The sequence below is a fragment of the Pelobates fuscus genome, chromosome 1 (genome assembly GCF_036172605.1).
Source record: "Pelobates fuscus isolate aPelFus1 chromosome 1, aPelFus1.pri, whole genome shotgun sequence".
NCBI lineage: Eukaryota > Metazoa > Chordata > Amphibia > Anura > Pelobatidae > Pelobates > Pelobates fuscus.
Genome location: NC_086317.1, coordinates 56,040,265 through 56,055,380, shown reverse-complemented (window position 1 = coordinate 56,055,380; position 15,116 = coordinate 56,040,265). Strand labels below are relative to the sequence as shown.

Sequence of the window (15,116 nt, the reverse complement as noted above, 5' to 3'; positions counted from 1 at the left end):
CAGACGTAATAATATCAGGATACGAGGAGTGCCTGAAGAAATCAAGCCTTCAGAACTTCATGACCACGCAGTAGGCCTATTCAAAGCCCTATGCCCAGGACTCTCACTAGAAGAGCTCCGACTGGATCGCATACATCGCCTACCAAGGCCCAAATTTCTAGCAAATACTGCAGCTAGGGACGTGATTACTAGAATACACTATTTTACATCTAAAGAAATGGTAATGAGAGCAGCGAGGAATCTAGACAACATACCTACAGAATTCCAACACATCTAACTCTTCACAGACCTATCTGCAGCGACATTAGCTAAACACAAAGAACTGGCACCAATAACCAAGGCACTTCGAGATAGCGAATGGGGATACCTTACAAATGGGGATACCTTACACGTCTGATCATAAGAAAAAACGGCACTGAACACCAAATACACACAGTGACAGATGGCATCAAACTACTTGGAGATTGGAATGTGCAAGTTAACCTGCCAGGGGAAGAACTACAGTCGCGGAATTCCAACAAATCACCCACGAAAATTGATAAATTGTGGTATATGAGACTCTCACGTAAATAATTCGGGACTGGTAACGAATCTCCAACTGTTTTATCCGGCTTGCCAAAATTTCGTAATGTGTGGATACGTGAGCATGACATACTTACATATTATTTTGTTCCCTTCATTATGTTATATAAGATGTTGTTTCCAAACTATATAGCTTAGGGCATTGTGCTACATGGTCATACGAATATCTAGCGTATAGAATTAGTATGTTATGAAGTTATATCACCCTACAGATAATAGTGGACGTATCAAACATCACGCATCTGCCTTAGTCATACCGGGTAACCCTTATATAGATCTCCCAACTAAGAGTGTAGTTATTTATGCCACAAATCTCACCCTCCCCCATGTCGGCTCACCGGGGCCACTAAAATGTTCATACTGGGTAGACAGCCTCTGTCTAAACCTGCTCATGTATATAGTTAAGGTACAGATCCTTACCCCTACCCCTTCCCTATTCCCAGTTCACCTGCCGCCTACAAACACTATATATGCTGCACCAGAACACAGGGACGAAGTCGTTAGAAAGAACGAATCACTATGCAGACACATTCTCACAACCAGGTTACGATTACACACGAGAGGGAATGTTCCACACAAGTGGTGGATGTCATGATATCGGCCTATAAGTCGAAACAAACACTGCCTGGATATAACTCCACACCATACGCACTATAACGTAGCCACATTACTATACATTAAGGAACGCAATGCCCAAACACCCAAATGGCATTAACAATACTATCACTGAATATTAAAGGGTTAAATTCTCCCCACAAGAGGAGACTTCTGTGGAAGAAGCAAAAAACTTAAAAGCTTCCATAGCCTTCTTTCAGGAAACCCATTTCCTAAACTCTAACATGCCCAAATTCTCATCAAAACATTACCCCATAGGCTACCACGCTGGTTATACCAAAATAAAAAGAGGGGTCTCAATCTTATTTAGCAAAGACATAGCTTTTTCCTTACACATAAAAACAGGAGACAAAGAAGGTAGATACCTTCTCATCCAATGCTTCCTTGATAATGAACCCTATACACTCAAACGTCTATGGTCCACACGACAACCACGCAACTTACCTCACCAAAATTCTATCGATGGCAGACACTAACAGCTTTGGGACTCTGATCATAGGGGGGGCACAAATTTTATCCTTGACAGTCACTTAGACTCATCTTCAGCCCTACGAATATCTAGCAAAACCATGAAAAAACTATCACTATCCTCCTGTGCTATTAGGAGACTAATACATGACTCAGGATATGTGGACATATGGAGGGTACTCCACGCCTCAGAAAGAGATTTTTCTTTCCACTCACAGGCACACAACTCGTATTCCAGGATAGATAGATTCCTCATGCATAAATCACTAATACCCAAAGTTGTATCCACACAGATAGGTCTTATAATGTGGTCAGACCACGCATCAATTATGCTAACAATATCGACTCAATACCCGAACCAAGATAAAGGCTCTTGGCGCCTGAAGTCACTCCTGAGGGACCCCGTCATCATAGCACAAATTAAAAAGGAACTGGAAACTTACTTCCAGACTAACACCACAGACGACATCTCTATCCCCACACTGTGGCAAGCTCATAAAGCTGTGCTTAGAGGCCTCTTTATAAAGCACGCTAGCTATGCTAAAAAAAAACGACAAACTGAACATAATGACCTGCTCCAACAGATAAAATCCCTTACACATACTAATAAGATGAACCCGTCACCAGAACATTATGCTAAACTGAAGGACCTGCAGGACCAATTACGGACTCTCGAATTAGACAAAACAAATTATATACTACAGAGATATAAATATAAATTTTTCGCTCAAGGGAACAAGGCTGGTTCACTTTTAGCATCCAAATTAAAGGCACGAATAGTCCATTCTAGGGTAGCATACTTATTAAATCCCGATAAATCTAAGATCATGAATCCACAAGATAGAGTAGAATCATTTGCAAAGTTCTATAGCTCTCTCTATAATCTCAACACAGACGTAAACACACCCACACCTTCCACGGCACAAATTAAGGACTTCCTTAACACAGTCAGCCTTCCAACTCTAACTCGAGAAGAAATAGAAACAATCACTAAACCATTTACAATGGAAGAATTGAAAGATACAATTATACGGCTGCCCTCACATAAATTACCAGGACCAGACGGGCTAACTAACCTTTATTACCAAACCTTTTCTGACGTTCTAGCGCCACACCTGATGAAACTCCTTAACCATTGCTTCAACACGGGCAAAATGCCACCAAAGATGCTCCAAGCACACATCTCCACACTTCCAAAACCGGGCAAACCAGCGACAATTTGTCAAAATGTCAGACCCATGCTGGATGCTGAGAATGCCTTTGATAGGCTTAATTGGGACTATATGAACCAAGTCCTCATCAAATTCGGATTCCCTACAGAATTTGTCACAGGCATCAAAGCACTATACTGTGCGCCATCAGCCAAGGTCACACAAGCAGGCTTCATCTCCAACTATTTTTCAATCACAAATGGTACGCGCCAAGGTTGCCTGCTTTCCCCCCTATTATTTGTGTTGTCCCTAGAACCCCTGGCATATAAAATTCGAGCACATGAAACCATTAAAGGCATTACCATCGATAACACTGAATACAAACTATCGATGTTCGCAGACAACATCCTCATCTCTATGACACACCCAGACCTTACACTACCGCACATTATGCACACCTTAGAAGAATACAGCAGGGTCTCATTAGTTATGTACCGAACTGTTCGCCGGCGAATAGTTCCTGATGAACATAGCGTGTTCGCGTTCACCACGGTGGGCGAACACATGCGCGGTTCGATCCGCCCCCTATTCGTCATCATTGACTAAACTTTGACCCTGTGCCTCACAGTCAGCAGACACATTCCAGCCAATCAGCAGCAGACCCTCCCACCTCCTGTACAGCATCCATTTTAGATTCATTCTGAAGCTGCATTCTTAGATAGAGGAGGGAAAGTGTAGCTGCTGCTCATTTGATAGGGAAATGTATAGCTAGGCTAGTGTATTCAGTGTCCACTACAGTCCTGAAGGACTCATCTGGTCTCTGCTGTAAGGACAGCACCCCCTAAAAGCCCTTTCTAGGGCTAGAACATCAGTCTCCTTTTTTTTGTATTGTGTAATCTAATTGCAGTTGCCTGCCTGCCTGCCAGCTTCTGTGTCAGGCTCACAGTGGATACTGTGCCCACTTGCCCAGTGCCACCACTCATATCTGGTGTCACAATAGCTTGCATTTAAAAAAAAATTTTTTTTTTTCACTGTAATAGATTGAATAGCAGTTAGTTGTCTGCAAGCGTCTGTGTGTCAGGCCTACAGCGTGTACTCTGCCAACCTCTGCAAGTGCACAATGCCACTCATATCTGGTGTCACAATAGCGTGCATTTAAAACCAAAAAACTTTTTTCACTGTTATAGATTGAATAGCAGTTACTTGTCTTCAAGCGGGTGTGTCAGGCCTACAGCGTGTACTCTGCCAACCTCTGCCAGTGCACATTGCCACTCATATATGGTCTCACAGTAGCTTGCACGCATAGTACCACTAATAAAAAAAAATGACAGGCAGAGGCAGGCCACCCCGCAGGGGCCGTCGTGGTCGTGGTGCTGTGATTCCCTTTTGCCCTAGAATAATGCCCAGTTTTCAGAGGCCACGTACCCTGAACTTGAAAAGTTCTGAGGACATAGTTGACTGGCTAACACAGGACACCCAATCTTCTACAGCTTCCGCTCGGAACCTTGACGCGCCATCCTCCTCCAGCTTAGCTTCGGGCACCTCTCAAGATACCACTCACCCGCCTGCCGCCACCACCAACACTTGCACCACAGCCGCTTCACTTTATCTGTCAGAGGAGTTATTACACATCCGTTTGAAGAAATGAGTGATGCGCAACCATTATTGCCAGAGGATGTAGATAACAGGGATATGTCTCAGTCAGGCAGCATTACACACATGGACGTATGGTGTGATGATGATGATGTTGTACGTGCTGCTGCTTCCTTTGCTGAGTTGTCAGATACAAGTGAAGCAGTTGATGATGACGATGCGTCCATGGATGTCACGTAGGTGCCCGCTCGGCAAAAAGAACAGGGCAAAAGTTCAGATGGGAAGACAGAGAGGAGGAGGAGACGAGTTGGAAGCAGGGGGTGGTAATCTCAAGGAGCTAGTGGCACAGTCAGACAGCATGCATCGGCACCCGGGGTCAGCCCGACAGCACGCCAATCAATGCATGCTGTGTCCACCACCAGAATGCCGTCATTGCAGAGCTCAGCAGTGTGGCATTTTATTTGTGTGTCTGCCTCTGATAACAGCGATGCCATTTGCAACCTGTGCCAAAAGAAACTGAGTCGTGGGAAGTCCAACACCCACCTAGGTACAACTGCTTTGCGTAGGCACATGATCGCACATCACAAATGCCTATGGGATCAACACATGAGTACAAGCAGCACACAAACTGAGGACAGGTGTCAATCCATATGCCCAGCTGTCAATATGTCACGACCATGCCGGCAAGGACAGGACGCTTTAAAGACATGTTGTTGATGGAGGACATGCGGAGCTTTTTAAGTCCTACGCATCGCCACAGCCCTTCGGGATCCACCCTCAGAGAACGACTCGACCAACAGGTAGCAGACTACCTCGCCTTAACTGCAGATATCGACACTCTGAGGAGCAATGAACCCCTTGACTACTGGGTGTGCAGGCTACTGGGTGTGCCTGAGCTATCCCAATTTGCGATAGAACTTCTGGCCTGCCCCGCTTCAAGAGTCCTGTCAGAAAGGACCTTCAGTTCAGCAGGAGGTATTGTCATTGAGAAGAGAAGTCGCTTAGGTCAAAAAAGTCTAGATTACCTCACCTTTATTAAGATGAATGAGGGATGGATTCAGAAGGGACTGACAGTGGCCGATACATTCAACTAAAAAAGGCCTGATGAGATGAGCTGCCTTGGGCTAAAAATGGTGACCATATGTAGGAGGAACAGTCCCTATTCTGTTCTGTGTCAGTGTGTATCAGGGTCCCTGAGGACAGGTGTCAATCCATATCTGCCAAGTGACCCTATGTAGGGGGAACAGTCCCTAGTCTGCTCTGTGTCAGTGTGTATCAGGGTCCCTGAGGACAGGTGTCAATCCATATCTGCAAAGTGACCCTATGTAGGGGGAACAGTCCCTATTCTGCTCTGTGTCAGTGTGTCTCAGGGTCCCTGAGGACAGGTGTCAATCCATATCTGCCAAGTGACCCTATGTGGGGGGAACAGTCCCTATTCTGCTCTGTGTCAGTGTGTATCAGGATCCTTAGATTAGGTGTCAATCCATATCTGCCAAGTGACCCTATGTAGGGGGAACCGTCCCTATTCTGCTCTGTGTCAGTGTGTATCAGGGTCCCTGAGGACAGATGTCAATCCATATCTGCCAAGTGACCCTATGTAGGGGGAACAGTCCCTATTCTGCTCTGTGTCAGTGTGTATCAGGGTCCCTGAGGACTGGTGTCAATCCATATCTGCCAAGTGACCCTATGTAGGAGGAACAGTCCCTATTCTGCTCTGTGTCAGTGTGTATCAGGGTCCCTGAGGACAGGTGTCAATCCATATCTGCCAAGTGACCCTATGTAGGGGAAACAGTCCCTATTCTGCTCTGTGTCAGTGTGTATCAGGGTCCCGGAGGACAGGTGTCAATCCATATCTGCCAAGTGACCCTATGTAGGGGGAACAGTCCCTATTCTGCTCTGTGTCAGTGTGTATCAGGGTCCCTGAGGACAGGTGTCAATCCATATCTGCCAAGTGACCCTATGTAGGGGGAACAGTCCCTATTCAGCTCTGTGTCAGTGTGTATCAGGGTCTCTGAGGACAGGTGTCAATCCATATGTCCAGCTGTCAATATGTCATATGTCAGGTGTCAATCCATATCCATTGTGATTTAGGAATGTTAGGTGATTTATGCCCTTTATGGATTAAAACCAGACATCAACTGTGTAATTTTCCATGGGAGTTTTGCCATGGATCCCCCTCTGGTATGCCACAGTCCAGGTGTTAGTCCCCTTGAAACAACTTTTCCATCACTATTGTGGCCAGAAAGAGTCCCTGTGGGTTTTAAAATTCGCCTGCCCATTGAAGTTTATGGCACAAACAAATCCAAACCTTACTCACCAGTTACATATGGGACAAAAAGAAACACAGACTACCTTTAAATCTTTTACAATTTCCCAATATAGAAGGAGGATTGGGGTTCCCAAACATTGCGACCTACCAAAAAGCAGCCCTCTTAGAAAATGCTGTAAAACTACATGCCCCAAAACACACACTACAATGGGTAGACCTAGAAAATGAGTATGACCCCAAAGACTCATCATTAGACTACATGTGGACACCTAAGCACTTTAGATACAAATGCCAACAATTGCTACCACCCACTAGACACTCGATACAAACATGGGACCACCTCCATCGCTCTCAGGTTAATAATACCAAATTTTGTCCCTGGGCACCTATTACGTCCCTTGCCTCACTATCTCCATGGCTGTCCTTAAACAAGTGGAAAGAACTGGGAATTACCCGTATTACTGATATTTGCAACCACGGAACTATACGACCGTTCACATACTTACAAACGACATACCACCTCCCTTCCTCGTTCATTTTCCCTTACATCAAACTGAAAAGTTTAATCACTAACAACTACTCAAGCGGCTTCCTGCGCTTCTGATCAACATCTTTTACTCTTATATAATAGATGCTATAATATCCAAGTTAAGAATAAAACTCTATCGATGTGCTATGCTACATTGAGATATCAAACACCACAACCTGAACACAAACATCGCACGCAATGGGCAAAAGAATGTGTACAATCTCCGAATGACAAACAATGGTTAACGTCACTTCAAGCTCTGAAAGGTTTCACGACCTGTTATTCCCATGTCGAAGCTCATAGAAAACTCATCTACAGGTGGTATTACACACCTGTTAGACTCCACAAAATATACCCCCAATATACCCCCAAACCTGTTTGCTGGAGATGTGGTAACCATAGGGGAACGATGACCCACATATGGTGGGAGTGCCCAAATATAAAACCACTATGGGTAGAAACGCAAAAAGTATGGGAGCAATTGGGAATTAAGCTCCCCCCTCTCAGCCCCCAACTGAGCCTATTTCTATTAATCCCTAACACACTACCCCATGCTGATAAACATCTAGTGATATTATCACTATTAGCTACAAGAAATGTGATAGCATGTCATTGGAAACAAACTGGATGCCCAAACACCTCACTACTCTGGCATAAGATAATACAATTTCTTAAATATGAAACATTATCGGCTACAACTCCTAAACAGATCTCCACATAGCACCTAAATTTGCAAAGATGGAAAGACCTGAATTTAAGGTTTGGGACCGGCAATACCCTATCTTGCAGTTAGATACAAAGCAGTTAGATACAAGGTAGTAGCCACTCGCTATTAACACGTACAATCATAGGTTAAACAAAAGCGTTTATGTGGAAATGTTCCTAGGACGTGAAAGATCTCCTATAACTTAAGCGAAAGACGCACATTAGAAGCTGGGATCCTCATAGCGTTTCGCCTAATTTGGTTGGACACTGCTAGGTATATTACTGTATCATTAGGCACATAAGTGTCGATATATAATCACTAAAGTGAGTAGAAATACCACACGCAGATCGCCGACAATACACAAGGTGAGCATTGCTACTAAGGAGTATAACACAACACGGGACAATATCTACGCAACACACAGGTACGGTGATTCACTAGAAGGTAGCTCAACCACCCAACGGGGTGATGTTCGCTCCCCATGAATGGTAAATGTATATTAATACTCACTGTCTATTGCTACCTAATTGCTACTTGATAAAATATCGGTACTCGAAAAAGTATGATAAGTGACGAACAATGCCGATCAAAACTTAATGACAGCTATTGACAACCTGTTAATAACCTGTAACTGATACTCTCACTGTAACTGATAGTCTCACCGAATGAACAATGCTATAGCGTGTGATATGTATACCCTGTAAATATGAATGTGTATATATGTAAATATGTAACTCTGTGAATTTGTGAATATGTGAATACTGATGTTTGTGGGCTTCCCCTTCTTCCCCCACCCCTTTTTCCATTTTGTACCCCATATATATATAAAACCTCAATAAAATTGAAAAAAAAACCACACACTTAAATCCTTCAAATATGAACATAAACTCAAAGAACCATAATTAAAATGAAAAGTGCAAAGGTTTTTTTTTTATTTCAGTGTCATTGAACCCACTTAAAGCAACTATCTAATTAGAAATTATCAACTCTAGCTAATCATAATTCCAAATCTGTTATGTAGTTTATGTGTTACAAAAAAAAATAATAATGCAAGGTTTCTAGTTAACATTGACTTTCATTGGTTATGTTGGTCAATGTGAATTAGTCACATTAAATACTATATTTTTCCTGCATAGTGAAATCCTAGTTGTTAATCAGTTCATACATAGATTTCCCGTGTTCTGATTACTTGCTGGGATAACATACTCCAAACTATCATTTTGTTCTTTAATCAGTATCTGTCTCTGTAGTTTAAAAACTAGTGATAGAGTCAAGAATAAAAGTCCAAGATATTAATCTCTACTTTGAACAGTGGTTGAAATAGTTATATATGGAATATATGGAGTACAATGAGAAAATCTGGTTCTGCTGAATCCTTTTCCCCAAAAATAGAACATTTTCTGCTTAGCAGAATTTCAGTACAAACAAACAATGATTTGTACACTGACTCAGACTAAAGAAAAGAGTGTGAAACTGGGCCAGTTATTGTACTGCAAAATACATATAACATAATATATACTATGTACATAGTTTACAGCAATGAGCATTTTCCCATCATTTGGTTCACAGGTCAAGCGAGAAAAGGTAACCAGTAGAGCGAATGCAAGAGGAGCAGTAAAACATTTTTATTTATATATTTTTATCTTATATAGTGATCAAATATATTTATATATAACTATAGACTTTTTCTGCTTCTCCTTTTCCCTCTATTGCTTTCTTCTCACTTGATCTGCAAATAAAATCAGTTACTGAAATGAACATGCTCGGCCATTATGCATTTTGGTTGGTTTGTAATTTGGGTACAAAATAGTTGGATAACATTTATTGAGACTAATCCCATGACATATGGAAGCCCAGCACATTGCTTTTACTTTCTCTTGAGTATAGCTTAACTTAATTAATTTAGCAAAACTAACAGGTTTATTGTTTTCAGCTTATTTATAAGAGAATGGGACACAAGAAATAGGTGTAAAATACATCTGTATATTTTTTACTTGACATTTACTTAGAAATGAGCTAGGATGTCCCTAAGTGATAATAGTGTTTAACTAATACTGAATAAAATCTCAAGAGTTTGTTCATGTGCATTTATTATGCTTATTATGATTACTTTAATTTCATGTTCATTTGTAAATATTGTTTCTGGCACTGGATAAATGTGTGATCATATTTAGCATCCATTTCAGTTTTATGCCTATGCTATTAATGAGTAAGCTATTAAGTCCACCTGAACCTTTTTCAAATCTACATAAACAGAAATATTGACAGTAAGCATTCTGTATGCATTAATTTGCTTATTTGTATTTAATAATTTTTACCTTTAATAATATTTTATTCTCTGCAATTGTACATATTAGTTGAAGCTAAAATCTTAAAAAAACATAATGAGTATTAAAACTCCTATAGCCTTGTGTGGTGGGTATGGTACCAGGAATGTCCTGGTGCCATCATATGGTCAGTGGTCAACCAAAGGAGCTGACCAATTTTTATGTAAGCCTTTAGAATTCTTTAAGGGTGTTTAATAAATTAGATAGTATAGCACTATTGTGGGCCCCCTAGTTCTCTTTTCTGTTTTTTGCTACTCTTATACTCTTATTGATGCTATCATACTCTTTTTAGTATATAATCATCAATTAGGTTTTATCTCCTCTCAATGCAGAGCGACATTTACCCAGAGCCGGCCATGAGGCCGTGTACCCATTTTATTGATACAGTATGCACTATGTATGTATTGCTTTTGTTTTATAATGGGTAAAAATATTGTACTTCTCTCTATAAGTAAAATGATTTGTTTATTTGCACATGAAGAGGATTTTAAGGTGTTAAGTATGCACTAGAAGGTTAATGCACTTGAATAATTTTTCAGCGCAACTCAATTACTGGTTACAGTTGCTTTTCCAAGCCGATATCACTTCTGATCTTCTCCAATGCATTGCTATCAGCAGGGCCGGCGCGTCCATAAGGCGGCACAGGCCTTAGGGCGCACCGGCTCCGGGGGCGCAAGATTTCAGTGACCGGCAGGAGGGAAGCTATCCCTCCTGCCGGCCACCATCTCCGCCCCCTGCGCGGCAGTGCTGCGATCAGGCGCTGCGAGGGAGCTCTAACCTCTCTGCTCTGCTCCCTCGCGCGCTGTCTGCTGATACTGCGGGAGCCGGAATATGACGTCATATTCCGGCTCCCGCGGCATCAGCAGACAGCCCGCGAGGGAGCAGAGCAGAGAGGTTAGAGCTCCCTCGCAGTGCCTGATCGCAGCACTTCCGCACGCCGCCCAGCAGCCCCACTGGACCCCAGGGAATGATCCACACCAGCTCTCCAGGTAGGGAGGCTGGGTGGATATTATTTATGTATTAAAATAATTTGTGAATGTATGTGATGTGTCTGTGTGTGAGAATGTCTGTCTGTGTGTCTGTGAGTGAGTGTGAGTGTCTGTGTGTATGTGTCTGTGAGTGAGTATGTGTCTCTGTGTGAGTGTGTATGTGTCTGTGTGTCTGTGAGTGTGTATGTGTCTCTGTGTGAGTGTCTGTGTGTGTGTGTGTGTGAGTGAGTGTGTGTGAGTGTCTGTGAGTATGTGTCTCTGTGTGAGTGAGTGTGTGCGTGAGTGAGTGACTGTGTGTCTGTGAGTGACTGTGTGTGAGTGTGTGAGTGAGTGTATGTGTGTCTGTGAGTGACTGTGAGTGTGTGCGTGAGTGAGTGTCTGTGAGTGACTGTGAGTGTGTGCGTGAGTGAGTGTATGTGTGTCTGTGAGTGTGTGCGTGAGTGAGTGTATGTGTGTCTGTGTGTGCGTGAGTGTATGTGTGTCTGTGAGTGACTGAGTGTGTGCGTGAGTGTATGTGTGTCTGTGAGTGACTGTGAGTGTGTGCGTGAGTGTATGTGTGACTGAGTGTGTGCGTGAGTGAGTGTATGTGTGTCTGTGAGTGACTGTGAGTGTGTGCGTGAGTGAGTGTATGTGTGTCTGTGAGTGACTGAGTGTGTGCGTGAGTGTATGTGTGTCTGTGAGTGACTGTGAGTGTGTGCGTGAGTGAGTGTATGTGTGTCTGTGAGTGTGTGCATGAGTGAGTGTATGTGTGTCTGTGTGTGCGTGAGTGTATGTGTGTCTGTGAGTGACTGAGTGTGTGCATGAGTATATGTGTGTCTGTGAGTGACTGTGAGCGTGAGTGTATGTGTGACTGTGAGTGTGTGCGTGAGTGAGTGTATGTGTGTCTGTGAGTGTGTGTGTGAGTGAGTGTATGTGTGTCTGTGTGTGCGTGAGTGTATGTTTGTCTGTGAGTGAGTGAGTGTGTGCGTGAGTGTATGTGTGTCTGTGAGTGACTGTGAGCGTGAGTGTATGTGTGACTGTGAGTGTGTGCGTGAGTGAGTGTATGTGTGTCTGTGAGTGTGTGCGTGAGTGAGTGTATGTGTGCCTGTGAGTGATTGTATGAGTGTTGCATGTGAGTGTGTCAGTGTATGTGTGTGTCTGTCAGTGTGTGTTTGTGAGTGTCTGTCAAATCAGTGAGAGTATCTTTGTCATTGAGTCTGTGTGTGACTATCAGTGTGTCTGTCAATGAGTGTCAATCAGTGTGTGTGTGTCAGATCAGTGAGTCTCTGTGTTTGTCATTGAGTGTGTGTGACTGTCAGAAGAACACTAAGGGCAGGGAAGGGAGGGGACCAATAATGGACGGGGAGAGGGGCTGGTTAAGAGGCACATAGGTGAAGATGTTATTTTTGAATGGGGGGGGGGGAATACATCTTCGCCTATGTACCCAAAAATACTTGCACCGGCCCTGGCTATCAGCAGCATTTGATTCCAAGACCAAGTTTCTATCACTTCTATAGGAGGAAGGTCCTAAAGTGACTGCCAGGGAGATGGCTAGTAGGGGTGTAAATAACCCAGCATTGTAAACACCTCAGTGAAAGGCCAGGAAGTGCCTCTTGTGGCTTTGTAGGAGGCAAAGAGGCTTCTTAATCATGCAATATAAAGATGGTAGTTTCTCTGAAACTGCAATGTTTGTAGCTGCTGAAGGGTACAGGAACAGTGCACCCAAAGCACTTCAATGAGATATAGTGTCCCTTTAAGTCCCAGGACCCTTCTACATATTTTCTGGTCAGCACCGTTTTGGTCTTACATCCTGTCTGACCTATCTACTCTCTGTCATTCTTTGCTCAAATTACTTTTTGTCCCACCTGTATATTTCCCTCTATTGGTCACCTTAGTTCATAGCTGTTTTTTTGATTGTACTACTAAGTATATATCTAAAAAACAGGACTTTGATATACTATCTTTCTTATTTACTTGTATCAATATTCTATATTATATCTGTATACTTGTCTGCACAGTTATCACTAAAGATGATGATCACTACAAAGCAAGAAAGGTGTGCTGTGGATATATCTATATACTTGTCTGCACAGTTATCACTAAAGAGGATGATCACTACAAAGCAAGAAAAGGTGTGCCGTGGATAAAGAAAATGTGAAAGAAAAGTGATGATAAGCAGGAGCTTGTATTCATCACTGGTCCTAATTCCTGTCAGTATTAAAACGTGTACATCATTAAAAGTGAACAACATAAACAAAAGGACTGACAAAAAGTTAAAAATAAATGTTGTTTAAACATGTGGCTATGGTGGGTGCTGAATTTGCTTCTCTGTCTCCTCCTGACTCATAATTAAAGAAAGAGGAGAAGGGGCCAGAGAGAACTTTAACTTTGTCTTGTGAGTAAATCACCATGATTTTTGGTCACCGGGATGACATGAGTGGAAATGTGTCAACCTGATCCCCAAGCTACCAATACAAACTAGATGCATATGCCAGTTGTATGGCTAAAGATATATTCTTAGAGTTCTATAATAGTTACATTTATTGGTGGGTTAGAATGACATACATGGTCAAAAAAAAAAAAGCCATCATGTGATTATATATATATATATATATATATATATATATATATATATATACAATATTAGCATAAATTACAGATCTATAAAAGCCTGCTATCACATTTATACAATAAATGGGTGCTTTTCTAAATGGGGCTCACCTATCTGTTTAAGTATTTGTCCGTCCATTAATTTAAGAAGGAACTTTGAGTGATGAGCAGCTATACAGGATGTTACTGCTGAGTATGTCAAGCTGAGACCAAGGTGGCACAACATGGATTAGGTTCGTTAAGCAACCCTTCTTCATAAGGACCTTGGCACAGCTGCGTATCTGAACTTGATAAATAATTCATAGTTAGCTTTCCAACTTTCAAATGAGAAGATTCAGATTGAAAATGTGACCTGCAATATTATGTTTCTAGCAGGATATTAATAGGAAACACAAACTGATGTCGTCCGATGGTTGTTACCACAGCATGTCACCTCTGCATTAGCGCAAATGAACATTTATCTGAGCTGTTGAGTCTGAAAGAGGTGATCTGAAAATAAATTCTAGAATATGATTTGTTTTACTCATGGAGGCATTTGTCAATGTCTTTCTGTTCTCCTTCACGCTAAGCAGCAACAGATTTATAAAATTAATAAAAACAGAGAAAGGTTTTATATTGAACTTCTTTCTCTTATAAATCATTTCCTATTTTTTTTTAAAAAAAGCTTGCATTACCTTTTTCTACTGTAGGTTGAATTTACAATTAGAATTCAGCTGCTGCATTGAGAGTGTTATTTTAGAACACGACAGGGTTAATACAGATTCTGATTGGCATATTTTGCGAATAAAAATCTTAAACAAAGTCATTTTCATTTATAAAATATATGAAAATAGTTGTTGAAAATATTGTATTGCTAGCCGTATGGTTACTGGGAAATGCTAGGGTTGTAGTTATATTTGTAGTTATATTTAAACATTTGTTACAAACGTAAATATTAAAAGATACAGGATATTTTATGTGTGACATAGAATCCAAACTTTTAAGAAAGGGGAATATGTAGCTTAAAACAAATGTATCCCTTTTTGTTATAACTCAAAATGTCACAGCTAATTTGTTGATTAAAAAAACCCTCAGTATAGACTGTCGTATTAGTATCTAACTAACCCACCTCCTAACCCTCTGTTCTGTCATAAACCCAGTCATGTGCATGCACCCCTCACCTCCAAACCACAGTTTTTGCACTAAATTCCTCTACCTTGGGCTACGCTGATATTCTATAGATATGGGTTTAAATGCACAACTGGGTAGTGGATATACATATACATATATACATATATATGTATGTGTGTGATTGCACA

General features: G+C 41.8%; 1 protein-coding gene across 3 annotated transcripts in view; it reads right to left on the bottom strand.

The window, feature by feature from the left end:
- Positions 1 to 15,116, bottom strand: part of CADM2 (cell adhesion molecule 2) — a 1,213,566-nt gene that overhangs the window by 80,812 nt on the left and 1,117,638 nt on the right. The window lies entirely within an intron of this gene.